The following is a 12,180-nucleotide window of genomic DNA, read 5'->3' on the forward strand; positions in this document are numbered from 1 at the left end:
ACTCGAAAGATAGGACCCGTCGAGGCGGGTCGATGCGCATACGAACGAATTGTCCGAAAGAGGCGTGCGTCGGTGCGTTCGTGTAAGCGGAAATTGCACCGGGTCCCGTCGGAAGTCCCCGCGGAAACGCGCCCGGCATGGATGGCCTCTTGATTTCCAAGTGTTGCGCGGATTTCTCAAATATTTTGTCGCTTTTTTGTTGCGAGTTCACCTGGCTTTTAAAGCCGGCGGACTCTTTTGTGAATCGGACAATACCGGGAGGGTGAAAAACGGTATTTGGGAAGGAGAAGGCTCGAAATAGGGGTCTCGGCTGCGAATTTACGAGCTTTGGAATGCTCTGGTTTTTTTTTTTTTTTTTTTTGGGCGGCATTGCGCATGTAAACAAATTGCTACGGTGAATGAACGGGTGCGATCATACCAGCACTAATGCACCGGATCCCATCAGAACTCCGCAGTTAAGCGTGCTTGGGCGAGAGTAGTACTAGGATGGGTGACCTCCTGGGAAGTCCTCGTGTTGCACCCCTTTTTCCCTCCTTTTTTTTTTTAATTTTTCTTATCTGTTTCCGCTGCACTTGAGCAGAAGGCATTTCAGTGGTTATCGTAGTATACTCCATGGAAGTAATTTTATTTATAAAAATATAACTCGCAACCGGGTCCCGACCTCGAATTTACGGGCACTCGAAAGATAGGACCCGTCGAGGCGGGTCGATGCGCATACGAACGAATTGTCCGAAAGAGGCGTGCGTCGGTGCGTTCGTGTAAGCGGAAATTGCACCGGGTCCCGTCGGAAGTCCCCGCGGAAGCGCGCCCGGCATGGATGGCCTCTTGATTTCCAAGTGTTGCGCGGATTTCTCAAATATTTTGTCGCTTTTTTGTTGCGAGTTCACCTGGCTTTTAAAGCCGGCGGACTCTTTTGTGAATCGGACAATACCGGGAGGGTGAAAAACGGTATTTGGGAAGGAGAAGGCTCGAAATAGGGGTCTCGGCTGCGAATTTACGAGCTTTGGAATGCTCTGGTTTTTTTTTTTTTTTTTTTTGGGCGGCATTGCGCATGTAAACAAATTGCTACGGTGAATGAACGGGTGCGATCATACCAGCACTAATGCACCGGATCCCATCAGAACTCCGCAGTTAAGCGTGCTTGGGCGAGAGTAGTACTAGGATGGGTGACCTCCTGGGAAGTCCTCGTGTTGCACCCCTTTTTCCCTCCTTTTTTTTTTTAATTTTTCTTATCTGTTTCCGCTGCACTTGAGCAGAAGGCATTTCAGTGGTTATCGTAGTATACTCCATGGAAGTAATTTTATTTATAAAAATATAACTCGCAACCGGGTCCCGACCTCGAATTTACGGGCACTCGAAAGATAGGACCCGTCGAGGCGGGTCGATGCGCATACGAACGAATTGTCCGAAAGAGGCGTGCAAAGGTGCGTTCGTGTAAGCGGAAATTGCACCGGGTCCCGTCGGAAGTCCCCGCGGAAGCGCGCCCGGCATGGATGGCCTCTTGATTTCCAAGTGTTGCGCGGATTTCTCAAATATTTTGTCGCTTTTTTGTTGCGAGTTCACCTGGCTTTTAAAGCCGGCGGACTCTTTTGTGAATCGGACAATACCGGGAGGGTGAAAAACGGTATTTGGGAAGGAGAAGGCTCGAAATAGGGGTCTCGGCTGCGAATTTACGAGCTTTGGAATGCTCTGGTTTTTTTTTTTTTTTTTTTTGGGCGGCATTGCGCATGTAAACAAATTGCTACGGTGAATGAACGGGTGCGATCATACCAGCACTAATGCACCGGATCCCATCAGAACTCCGCAGTTAAGCGTGCTTGGGCGAGAGTAGTACTAGGATGGGTGACCTCCTGGGAAGTCCTCGTGTTGCACCCCTTTTTCCCTCCTTTTTTTTTTTAATTTTTCTTATCTGTTTCCGCTGCACTTGAGCAGAAGGCATTTCAGTGGTTATCGTAGTATACTCCATGGAAGTAATTTTATTTATAAAAATATAACTCGCAACCGGGTCCCGACCTCGAATTTACGGGCACTCGAAAGATAGGACCCGTCGAGGCGGGTCGATGCGCATACGAACGAATTGTCCGAAAGAGGCGTGCGTCGGTGCGTTCGTGTAAGCGGAAATTGCACCGGGTCCCGTCGGAAGTCCCCGCGGAAGCGCGCCCGGCATGGATGGCCTCTTGATTTCCAAGTGTTGCGCGGATTTCTCAAATATTTTGTCGCTTTTTTGTTGCGAGTTCACCTGGCTTTTAAAGCCGGCGGACTCTTTTGTGAATCGGACAATACCGGGAGGGTGAAAAACGGTATTTGGGAAGGAGAAGGCTCGAAATAGGGGTCTCGGCTGCGAATTTACGAGCTTTGGAATGCTCTGGTTTTTTTTTTTTTTTTTTTTGGGCGGCATTGCGCATGTAAACAAATTGCTACGGTGAATGAACGTGTGCGATCATACCAGCACTAATGCACCGGATCCCATCAGAACTCCGCAGTTAAGCGTGCTTGGGCGAGAGTAGTACTAGGATGGGTGACCTCCTGGGAAGTCCTCGTGTTGCACCCCTTTTTCCCTCCTTTTTTTTTTAATTTTTCTTATCTGTTTCCGCTGCACTTGAGCAGAAGGCATTTCAGTGGTTATCGTAGTATACTCCATGGAAGTAATTTTATTTATAAAAATATAACTCGCAACCGGGTCCCGACCTCGAATTTACGGGCACTCGAAAGATAGGACCCGTCGAGGCGGGTCGATGCGCATACGAACGAATTGTCCGAAAGAGGCGTGCGTCGGTGCGTTCGTGTAAGCGGAAATTGCACCGGGTCCCGTCGGAAGTCCCCGCGGAAGCGCGCCCGGCATGGATGGCCTCTTGATTTCCAAGTGTTGCGCGGATTTCTCAAATATTTTGTCGCTTTTTTGTTGCGAGTTCACCTGGCTTTTAAAGCCGGCGGACTCTTTTGTGAATCGGACAATACCGGGAGGGTGAAAAACGGTATTTGGGAAGGAGAAGGCTCGAAATAGGGGTCTCGGCTGCGAATTTACGAGCTTTGGAATGCTCTGGTTTTTTTTTTTTTTTTTTTGGGCGGCATTGCGCATGTAAACAAATTGCTACGGTGAATGAACGGGTGCGATCATACCAGCACTAATGCACCGGATCCCATCAGAACTCCGCAGTTAAGCGTGCTTGGGCGAGAGTAGTACTAGGATGGGTGACCTCCTGGGAAGTCCTCGTGTTGCACCCCTTTTTCCCTCCTTTTTTTTTTTAATTTTTCTTATCTGTTTCCGCTGCACTTGAGCAGAAGGCATTTCAGTGGTTATCGTAGTATACTCCATGGAAGTAATTTTATTTATAAAAATATAACTCGCAACCGGGTCCCGACCTCGAATTTACGGGCACTCGAAAGATAGGACCCGTCGAGGCGGGTCGATGCGCATACGAACGAATTGTCCGAAAGAGGCGTGCGTCGGTGCGTTCGTGTAAGCGGAAATTGCACCGGGTCCCGTCGGAAGTCCCCGCGGAAGCGCGCCCGGCATGGATGGCCTCTTGATTTCCAAGTGTTGCGCGGATTTCTCAAATATTTTGTCGCTTTTTTGTTGCGAGTTCACCTGGCTTTTAAAGCCGGCGGACTCTTTTGTGAATCGGACAATACCGGGAGGGTGAAAAACGGTATTTGGGAAGGAGAAGGCTCGAAATAGGGGTCTCGGCTGCGAATTTACGAGCTTTGGAATGCTCTGGTTTTTTTTTTTTTTTTTTTTGGGCGGCATTGCGCATGTAAACAAATTGCTACGGTGAATGAACGTGTGCGATCATACCAGCACTAATGCACCGGATCCCATCAGAACTCCGCAGTTAAGCGTGCTTGGGCGAGAGTAGTACTAGGATGGGTGACCTCCTGGGAAGTCCTCGTGTTGCACCCCTTTTTCCCTCCTTTTTTTTTTTAATTTTTCTTATCTGTTTCCGCTGCACTTGAGCAGAAGGCATTTCAGTGGTTATCGTAGTATACTCCATGGAAGTAATTTTATTTATAAAAATATAACTCGCAACCGGGTCCCGACCTCGAATTTACGGGCACTCGAAAGATAGGACCCGTCGAGGCGGGTCGATGCGCATACGAACGAATTGTCCGAAAGAGGCGTGCGTCGGTGCGTTCGTGTAAGCGGAAATTGCACCGGGTCCCGTCGGAAGTCCCCGCGGAAACGCGCCCGGCATGGATGGCCTCTTGATTTCCAAGTGTTGCGCGGATTTCTCAAATATTTTGTCGCTTTTTTGTTGCGAGTTCACCTGGCTTTTAAAGCCGGCGGACTCTTTTGTGAATCGGACAATACCGGGAGGGTGAAAAACGGTATTTGGGAAGGAGAAGGCTCGAAATAGGGGTCTCGGCTGCGAATTTACGAGCTTTGGAATGCTCTGGTTTTTTTTTTTTTTTTTTTTGGGCGGCATTGCGCATGTAAACAAATTGCTACGGTGAATGAACGGGTGCGATCATACCAGCACTAATGCACCGGATCCCATCAGAACTCCGCAGTTAAGCGTGCTTGGGCGAGAGTAGTACTAGGATGGGTGACCTCCTGGGAAGTCCTCGTGTTGCACCCCTTTTTCCCTCCTTTTTTTTTTTAATTTTTCTTATCTGTTTCCGCTGCACTTGAGCAGAAGGCATTTCAGTGGTTATCGTAGTATACTCCATGGAAGTAATTTTATTTATAAAAATATAACTCGCAACCGGGTCCCGACCTCGAATTTACGGGCACTCGAAAGATAGGACCCGTCGAGGCGGGTCGATGCGCATACGAACGAATTGTCCGAAAGAGGCGTGCGTCGGTGCGTTCGTGTAAGCGGAAATTGCACCGGGTCCCGTCGGAAGTCCCCGCGGAAGCGCGCCCGGCATGGATGGCCTCTTGATTTCCAAGTGTTGCGCGGATTTCTCAAATATTTTGTCGCTTTTTTGTTGCGAGTTCACCTGGCTTTTAAAGCCGGCGGACTCTTTTGTGAATCGGACAATACCGGGAGGGTGAAAAACGGTATTTGGGAAGGAGAAGGCTCGAAATAGGGGTCTCGGCTGCGAATTTACGAGCTTTGGAATGCTCTGGTTTTTTTTTTTTTTTTTTTTGGGCGGCATTGCGCATGTAAACAAATTGCTACGGTGAATGAACGGGTGCGATCATACCAGCACTAATGCACCGGATCCCATCAGAACTCCGCAGTTAAGCGTGCTTGGGCGAGAGTAGTACTAGGATGGGTGACCTCCTGGGAAGTCCTCGTGTTGCACCCCTTTTTCCCTCCTTTTTTTTTTTAATTTTTCTTATCTGTTTCCGCTGCACTTGAGCAGAAGGCATTTCAGTGGTTATCGTAGTATACTCCATGGAAGTAATTTTATTTATAAAAATATAACTCGCAACCGGGTCCCGACCTCGAATTTACGGGCACTCGAAAGATAGGACCCGTCGAGGCGGGTCGATGCGCATACGAACGAATTGTCCGAAAGAGGCGTGCAAAGGTGCGTTCGTGTAAGCGGAAATTGCACCGGGTCCCGTCGGAAGTCCCCGCGGAAGCGCGCCCGGCATGGATGGCCTCTTGATTTCCAAGTGTTGCGCGGATTTCTCAAATATTTTGTCGCTTTTTTGTTGCGAGTTCACCTGGCTTTTAAAGCCGGCGGACTCTTTTGTGAATCGGACAATACCGGGAGGGTGAAAAACGGTATTTGGGAAGGAGAAGGCTCGAAATAGGGGTCTCGGCTGCGAATTTACGAGCTTTGGAATGCTCTGGTTTTTTTTTTTTTTTTTGGGCGGCATTGCGCATGTAAACAAATTGCTACGGTGAATGAACGGGTGCGATCATACCAGCACTAATGCACCGGATCCCATCAGAACTCCGCAGTTAAGCGTGCTTGGGCGAGAGTAGTACTAGGATGGGTGACCTCCTGGGAAGTCCTCGTGTTGCACCCCTTTTTCCCTCCTTTTTTTTTTTAATTTTTCTTATCTGTTTCCGCTGCACTTGAGCAGAAGGCATTTCAGTGGTTATCGTAGTATACTCCATGGAAGTAATTTTATTTATAAAAATATAACTCGCAACCGGGTCCCGACCTCGAATTTACGGGCACTCGAAAGATAGGACCCGTCGAGGCGGGTCGATGCGCATACGAACGAATTGTCCGAAAGAGGCGTGCGTCGGTGCGTTCGTGTAAGCGGAAATTGCACCGGGTCCCGTCGGAAGTCCCCGCGGAAGCGCGCCCGGCATGGATGGCCTCTTGATTTCCAAGTGTTGCGCGGATTTCTCAAATATTTTGTCGCTTTTTTGTTGCGAGTTCACCTGGCTTTTAAAGCCGGCGGACTCTTTTGTGAATCGGACAATACCGGGAGGGTGAAAAACGGTATTTGGGAAGGAGAAGGCTCGAAATAGGGGTCTCGGCTGCGAATTTACGAGCTTTGGAATGCTCTGGTTTTTTTTTTTTTTTTTTTGGGCGGCATTGCGCATGTAAACAAATTGCTACGGTGAATGAACGGGTGCGATCATACCAGCACTAATGCACCGGATCCCATCAGAACTCCGCAGTTAAGCGTCCTTGGGCGAGAGTAGTACTAGGATGGGTGACCTCCTGGGAAGTCCTCGTGTTGCACCCCTTTTTCCCTCCTTTTTTTTTTTAATTTTTCTTATCTGTTTCCGCTGCACTTGAGCAGAAGGCATTTCAGTGGTTATCGTAGTATACTCCATGGAAGTAATTTTATTTATAAAAATATAACTCGCAACCGGGTCCCGACCTCGAATTTACGGGCACTCGAAAGATAGGACCCGTCGAGGCGGGTCGATGCGCATACGAACGAATTGTCCGAAAGAGGCGTGCGTCGGTGCGTTCGTGTAAGCGGAAATTGCACCGGGTCCCGTCGGAAGTCCCCGCGGAAGCGCGCCCGGCATGGATGGCCTCTTGATTTCCAAGTGTTGCGCGGATTTCTCAAATATTTTGTCGCTTTTTTGTTGCGAGTTCACCTGGCTTTTAAAGCCGGCGGACTCTTTTGTGAATCGGACAATACCGGGAGGGTGAAAAACGGTATTTGGGAAGGAGAAGGCTCGAAATAGGGGTCTCGGCTGCGAATTTACGAGCTTTGGAATGCTCTGGTTTTTTTTTTTTTTTTTTTTTGGGCGGCATTGCGCATGTAAACAAATTGCTACGGTGAATGAACGGGTGCGATCATACCAGCACTAATGCACCGGATCCCATCAGAACTCCGCAGTTAAGCGTGCTTGGGCGAGAGTAGTACTAGGATGGGTGACCTCCTGGGAAGTCCTCGTGTTGCACCCCTTTTTCCCTCCTTTTTTTTTTTAATTTTTCTTATCTGTTTCCGCTGCACTTGAGCAGAAGGCATTTCAGTGGTTATCGTAGTATACTCCATGGAAGTAATTTTATTTATAAAAATATAACTCGCAACCGGGTCCCGACCTCGAATTTACGGGCACTCGAAAGATAGGACCCGTCGAGGCGGGTCGATGCGCATACGAACGAATTGTCCGAAAGAGGCGTGCGTCGGTGCGTTCGTGTAAGCGGAAATTGCACCGGGTCCCGTCGGAAGTCCCCGCGGAAGCGCGCCCGGCATGGATGGCCTCTTGATTTCCAAGTGTTGCGCGGATTTCTCAAATATTTTGTCGCTTTTTTGTTGCGAGTTCACCTGGCTTTTAAAGCCGGCGGACTCTTTTGTGAATCGGACAATACCGGGAGGGTGAAAAACGGTATTTGGGAAGGAGAAGGCTCGAAATAGGGGTCTCGGCTGCGAATTTACGAGCTTTGGAATGCTCTGGTTTTTTTTTTTTTTTTTTTGGGCGGCATTGCGCATGTAAACAAATTGCTACGGTGAATGAACGGGTGCGATCATACCAGCACTAATGCACCGGATCCCATCAGAACTCCGCAGTTAAGCGTGCTTGGGCGAGAGTAGTACTAGGATGGGTGACCTCCTGGGAAGTCCTCGTGTTGCACCCCTTTTTCCCTCCTTTTTTTTTTTAATTTTTCTTATCTGTTTCCGCTGCACTTGAGCAGAAGGCATTTCAGTGGTTATCGTAGTATACTCCATGGAAGTAATTTTATTTATAAAAATATAACTCGCAACCGGGTCCCGACCTCGAATTTACGGGCACTCGAAAGATAGGACCCGTCGAGGCGGGTCGATGCGCATACGAACGAATTGTCCGAAAGAGGCGTGCGTCGGTGCGTTCGTGTAAGCGGAAATTGCACCGGGTCCCGTCGGAAGTCCCCGCGGAAGCGCGCCCGGCATGGATGGCCTCTTGATTTCCAAGTGTTGCGCGGATTTCTCAAATATTTTGTCGCTTTTTTGTTGCGAGTTCACCTGGCTTTTAAAGCCGGCGGACTCTTTTGTGAATCGGACAATACCGGGAGGGTGAAAAACGGTATTTGGGAAGGAGAAGGCTCGAAATAGGGGTCTCGGCTGCGAATTTACGAGCTTTGGAATGCTCTGGTTTTTTTTTTTTTTTTTTTGGGCGGCATTGCGCATGTAAACAAATTGCTACGGTGAATGAACGGGTGCGATCATACCAGCACTAATGCACCGGATCCCATCAGAACTCCGCAGTTAAGCGTGCTTGGGCGAGAGTAGTACTAGGATGGGTGACCTCCTGGGAAGTCCTCGTGTTGCACCCCTTTTTCCCTCCTTTTTTTTTTTAATTTTTCTTATCTGTTTCCGCTGCACTTGAGCAGAAGGCATTTCAGTGGTTATCGTAGTATACTCCATGGAAGTAATTTTATTTATAAAAATATAACTCGCAACCGGGTCCCGACCTCGAATTTACGGGCACTCGAAAGATAGGACCCGTCGAGGCGGGTCGATGCGCATACGAACGAATTGTCCGAAAGAGGCGTGCGTCGGTGCGTTCGTGTAAGCGGAAATTGCACCGGGTCCCGTCGGAAGTCCCCGCGGAAGCGCGCCCGGCATGGATGGCCTCTTGATTTCCAAGTGTTGCGCGGATTTCTCAAATATTTTGTCGCTTTTTTGTTGCGAGTTCACCTGGCTTTTAAAGCCGGCGGACTCTTTTGTGAATCGGACAATACCGGGAGGGTGAAAAACGGTATTTGGGAAGGAGAAGGCTCGAAATAGGGGTCTCGGCTGCGAATTTACGAGCTTTGGAATGCTCTGGTTTTTTTTTTTTTTTTTTTTTGGGCGGCATTGCGCATGTAAACAAATTGCTACGGTGAATGAACGGGTGCGATCATACCAGCACTAATGCACCGGATCCCATCAGAACTCCGCAGTTAAGCGTGCTTGGGCGAGAGTAGTACTAGGATGGGTGACCTCCTGGGAAGTCCTCGTGTTGCACCCCTTTTTCCCTCCTTTTTTTTTTTAATTTTTCTTATCTGTTTCCGCTGCACTTGAGCAGAAGGCATTTCAGTGGTTATCGTAGTATACTCCATGGAAGTAATTTTATTTATAAAAATATAACTCGCAACCGGGTCCCGACCTCGAATTTACGGGCACTCGAAAGATAGGACCCGTCGAGGCGGGTCGATGCGCATACGAACGAATTGTCCGAAAGAGGCGTGCGTCGGTGCGTTCGTGTAAGCGGAAATTGCACCGGGTCCCGTCGGAAGTCCCCGCGGAAGCGCGCCCGGCATGGATGGCCTCTTGATTTCCAAGTGTTGCGCGGATTTCTCAAATATTTTGTCGCTTTTTTGTTGCGAGTTCACCTGGCTTTTAAAGCCGGCGGACTCTTTTGTGAATCGGACAATACCGGGAGGGTGAAAAACGGTATTTGGGAAGGAGAAGGCTCGAAATAGGGGTCTCGGCTGCGAATTTACGAGCTTTGGAATGCTCTGGTTTTTTTTTTTTTTTTTTTGGGCGGCATTGCGCATGTAAACAAATTGCTACGGTGAATGAACGGGTGCGATCATACCAGCACTAATGCACCGGATCCCATCAGAACTCCGCAGTTAAGCGTGCTTGGGCGAGAGTAGTACTAGGATGGGTGACCTCCTGGGAAGTCCTCGTGTTGCACCCCTTTTTCCCTCCTTTTTTTTTTTAATTTTTCTTATCTGTTTCCGCTGCACTTGAGCAGAAGGCATTTCAGTGGTTATCGTAGTATACTCCATGGAAGTAATTTTATTTATAAAAATATAACTCGCAACCGGGTCCCGACCTCGAATTTACGGGCACTCGAAAGATAGGACCCGTCGAGGCGGGTCGATGCGCATACGAACGAATTGTCCGAAAGAGGCGTGCGTCGGTGCGTTCGTGTAAGCGGAAATTGCACCGGGTCCCGTCGGAAGTCCCCGCGGAAGCGCGCCCGGCATGGATGGCCTCTTGATTTCCAAGTGTTGCGCGGATTTCTCAAATATTTTGTCGCTTTTTTGTTGCGAGTTCACCTGGCTTTTAAAGCCGGCGGACTCTTTTGTGAATCGGACAATACCGGGAGGGTGAAAAACGGTATTTGGGAAGGAGAAGGCTCGAAATAGGGGTCTCGGCTGCGAATTTACGAGCTTTGGAATGCTCTGGTTTTTTTTTTTTTTTTTTTTGGGCGGCATTGCGCATGTAAACAAATTGCTACGGTGAATGAACGGGTGCGATCATACCAGCACTAATGCACCGGATCCCATCAGAACTCCGCAGTTAAGCGTGCTTGGGCGAGAGTAGTACTAGGATGGGTGACCTCCTGGGAAGTCCTCGTGTTGCACCCCTTTTTCCCTCCTTTTTTTTTTTAATTTTTCTTATCTGTTTCCGCTGCACTTGAGCAGAAGGCATTTCAGTGGTTATCGTAGTATACTCCATGGAAGTAATTTTATTTATAAAAATATAACTCGCAACCGGGTCCCGACCTCGAATTTACGGGCACTCGAAAGATAGGACCCGTCGAGGCGGGTCGATGCGCATACGAACGAATTGTCCGAAAGAGGCGTGCGTCGGTGCGTTCGTGTAAGCGGAAATTGCACCGGGTCCCGTCGGAAGTCCCCGCGGAAGCGCGCCCGGCATGGATGGCCTCTTGATTTCCAAGTGTTGCGCGGATTTCTCAAATATTTTGTCGCTTTTTTGTTGCGAGTTCACCTGGCTTTTAAAGCCGGCGGACTCTTTTGTGAATCGGACAATACCGGGAGGGTGAAAAACGGTATTTGGGAAGGAGAAGGCTCGAAATAGGGGTCTCGGCTGCGAATTTACGAGCTTTGGAATGCTCTGGTTTTTTTTTTTTTTTTTTTGGGCGGCATTGCGCATGTAAACAAATTGCTACGGTGAATGAACGGGTGCGATCATACCAGCACTAATGCACCGGATCCCATCAGAACTCCGCAGTTAAGCGTGCTTGGGCGAGAGTAGTACTAGGATGGGTGACCTCCTGGGAAGTCCTCGTGTTGCACCCCTTTTTCCCTCCTTTTTTTTTTTAATTTTTCTTATCTGTTTCCGCTGCACTTGAGCAGAAGGCATTTCAGTGGTTATCGTAGTATACTCCATGGAAGTAATTTTATTTATAAAAATATAACTCGCAACCGGGTCCCGACCTCGAATTTACGGGCACTCGAAAGATAGGACCCGTCGAGGCGGGTCGATGCGCATACGAACGAATTGTCCGAAAGAGGCGTGCGTCGGTGCGTTCGTGTAAGCGGAAATTGCACCGGGTCCCGTCGGAAGTCCCCGCGGAAGCGCGCCCGGCATGGATGGCCTCTTGATTTCCAAGTGTTGCGCGGATTTCTCAAATATTTTGTCGCTTTTTTGTTGCGAGTTCACCTGGCTTTTAAAGCCGGCGGACTCTTTTGTGAATCGGACAATACCGGGAGGGTGAAAAACGGTATTTGGGAAGGAGAAGGCTCGAAATAGGGGTCTCGGCTGCGAATTTACGAGCTTTGGAATGCTCTGGTTTTTTTTTTTTTTTTTTTGGGCGGCATTGCGCATGTAAACAAATTGCTACGGTGAATGAACGGGTGCGATCATACCAGCACTAATGCACCGGATCCCATCAGAACTCCGCAGTTAAGCGTCCTTGGGCGAGAGTAGTACTAGGATGGGTGACCTCCTGGGAAGTCCTCGTGTTGCACCCCTTTTTCCCTCCTTTTTTTTTTTAATTTTTCTTATCTGTTTCCGCTGCACTTGAGCAGAAGGCATTTCAGTGGTTATCGTAGTATACTCCATGGAAGTAATTTTATTTATAAAAATATAACTCGCAACCGGGTCCCGACCTCGAATTTACGGGCACTCGAAAGATAGGACCCGTC

The 12,180-nt window shown here is 48.8% G+C and overlaps 18 non-coding genes across 18 annotated transcripts; all 18 read left to right on the forward strand.

The window, feature by feature from the left end:
* Positions 1-404: 404 nt before the first annotated feature.
* On the forward strand, positions 405-523 carry LOC130819303 (5S ribosomal RNA). Its single transcript, XR_009044346.1, has one exon. It is a non-coding gene; the product is annotated as a 5S ribosomal RNA (ribosomal RNA).
* A 557-nt stretch (positions 524-1,080) lies between these two features.
* On the forward strand, positions 1,081-1,199 carry LOC130819315 (5S ribosomal RNA). Its single transcript, XR_009044357.1, has one exon. It is a non-coding gene; the product is annotated as a 5S ribosomal RNA (ribosomal RNA).
* Positions 1,200-1,756: 557 nt separating this feature from the next.
* Positions 1,757-1,875, forward strand: LOC130819327 (5S ribosomal RNA). Its single transcript, XR_009044368.1, has one exon. It is a non-coding gene; the product is annotated as a 5S ribosomal RNA (ribosomal RNA).
* Positions 1,876-2,432: 557 nt separating this feature from the next.
* Positions 2,433-2,551, forward strand: LOC130819509 (5S ribosomal RNA). The gene has a single exon (XR_009044546.1). It is a non-coding gene; the product is annotated as a 5S ribosomal RNA (ribosomal RNA).
* Positions 2,552-3,106: 555 nt separating this feature from the next.
* Positions 3,107-3,225, forward strand: LOC130819338 (5S ribosomal RNA). The gene has a single exon (XR_009044380.1). It is a non-coding gene; the product is annotated as a 5S ribosomal RNA (ribosomal RNA).
* Positions 3,226-3,782: 557 nt separating this feature from the next.
* On the forward strand, positions 3,783-3,901 carry LOC130819510 (5S ribosomal RNA). The gene has a single exon (XR_009044547.1). It is a non-coding gene; the product is annotated as a 5S ribosomal RNA (ribosomal RNA).
* A 557-nt stretch (positions 3,902-4,458) lies between these two features.
* On the forward strand, positions 4,459-4,577 carry LOC130819349 (5S ribosomal RNA). Its single transcript, XR_009044391.1, has one exon. It is a non-coding gene; the product is annotated as a 5S ribosomal RNA (ribosomal RNA).
* Positions 4,578-5,134: 557 nt separating this feature from the next.
* LOC130819361 (5S ribosomal RNA) lies at positions 5,135-5,253 on the forward strand. Its single transcript, XR_009044403.1, has one exon. It is a non-coding gene; the product is annotated as a 5S ribosomal RNA (ribosomal RNA).
* Positions 5,254-5,807: 554 nt separating this feature from the next.
* On the forward strand, positions 5,808-5,926 carry LOC130819373 (5S ribosomal RNA). Its single transcript, XR_009044414.1, has one exon. It is a non-coding gene; the product is annotated as a 5S ribosomal RNA (ribosomal RNA).
* Positions 5,927-6,482: 556 nt separating this feature from the next.
* Positions 6,483-6,601, forward strand: LOC130819570 (5S ribosomal RNA). The gene has a single exon (XR_009044608.1). It is a non-coding gene; the product is annotated as a 5S ribosomal RNA (ribosomal RNA).
* A 558-nt stretch (positions 6,602-7,159) lies between these two features.
* Positions 7,160-7,278, forward strand: LOC130819385 (5S ribosomal RNA). Its single transcript, XR_009044425.1, has one exon. It is a non-coding gene; the product is annotated as a 5S ribosomal RNA (ribosomal RNA).
* Positions 7,279-7,834: 556 nt separating this feature from the next.
* Positions 7,835-7,953, forward strand: LOC130819396 (5S ribosomal RNA). Its single transcript, XR_009044436.1, has one exon. It is a non-coding gene; the product is annotated as a 5S ribosomal RNA (ribosomal RNA).
* A 556-nt stretch (positions 7,954-8,509) lies between these two features.
* Positions 8,510-8,628, forward strand: LOC130819408 (5S ribosomal RNA). The gene has a single exon (XR_009044448.1). It is a non-coding gene; the product is annotated as a 5S ribosomal RNA (ribosomal RNA).
* A 558-nt stretch (positions 8,629-9,186) lies between these two features.
* Positions 9,187-9,305, forward strand: LOC130819421 (5S ribosomal RNA). The gene has a single exon (XR_009044459.1). It is a non-coding gene; the product is annotated as a 5S ribosomal RNA (ribosomal RNA).
* Positions 9,306-9,861: 556 nt separating this feature from the next.
* Positions 9,862-9,980, forward strand: LOC130819433 (5S ribosomal RNA). The gene has a single exon (XR_009044470.1). It is a non-coding gene; the product is annotated as a 5S ribosomal RNA (ribosomal RNA).
* A 557-nt stretch (positions 9,981-10,537) lies between these two features.
* On the forward strand, positions 10,538-10,656 carry LOC130819445 (5S ribosomal RNA). The gene has a single exon (XR_009044481.1). It is a non-coding gene; the product is annotated as a 5S ribosomal RNA (ribosomal RNA).
* A 556-nt stretch (positions 10,657-11,212) lies between these two features.
* LOC130819456 (5S ribosomal RNA) lies at positions 11,213-11,331 on the forward strand. The gene has a single exon (XR_009044492.1). It is a non-coding gene; the product is annotated as a 5S ribosomal RNA (ribosomal RNA).
* Positions 11,332-11,887: 556 nt separating this feature from the next.
* Positions 11,888-12,006, forward strand: LOC130819571 (5S ribosomal RNA). The gene has a single exon (XR_009044609.1). It is a non-coding gene; the product is annotated as a 5S ribosomal RNA (ribosomal RNA).
* The last annotated feature ends 174 nt before the right edge of the window (positions 12,007-12,180 follow it).

This window comes from Amaranthus tricolor, chromosome 7 (genome assembly GCF_026212465.1).
Source record: "Amaranthus tricolor cultivar Red isolate AtriRed21 chromosome 7, ASM2621246v1, whole genome shotgun sequence".
NCBI lineage: Eukaryota > Viridiplantae > Streptophyta > Magnoliopsida > Caryophyllales > Amaranthaceae > Amaranthus > Amaranthus tricolor.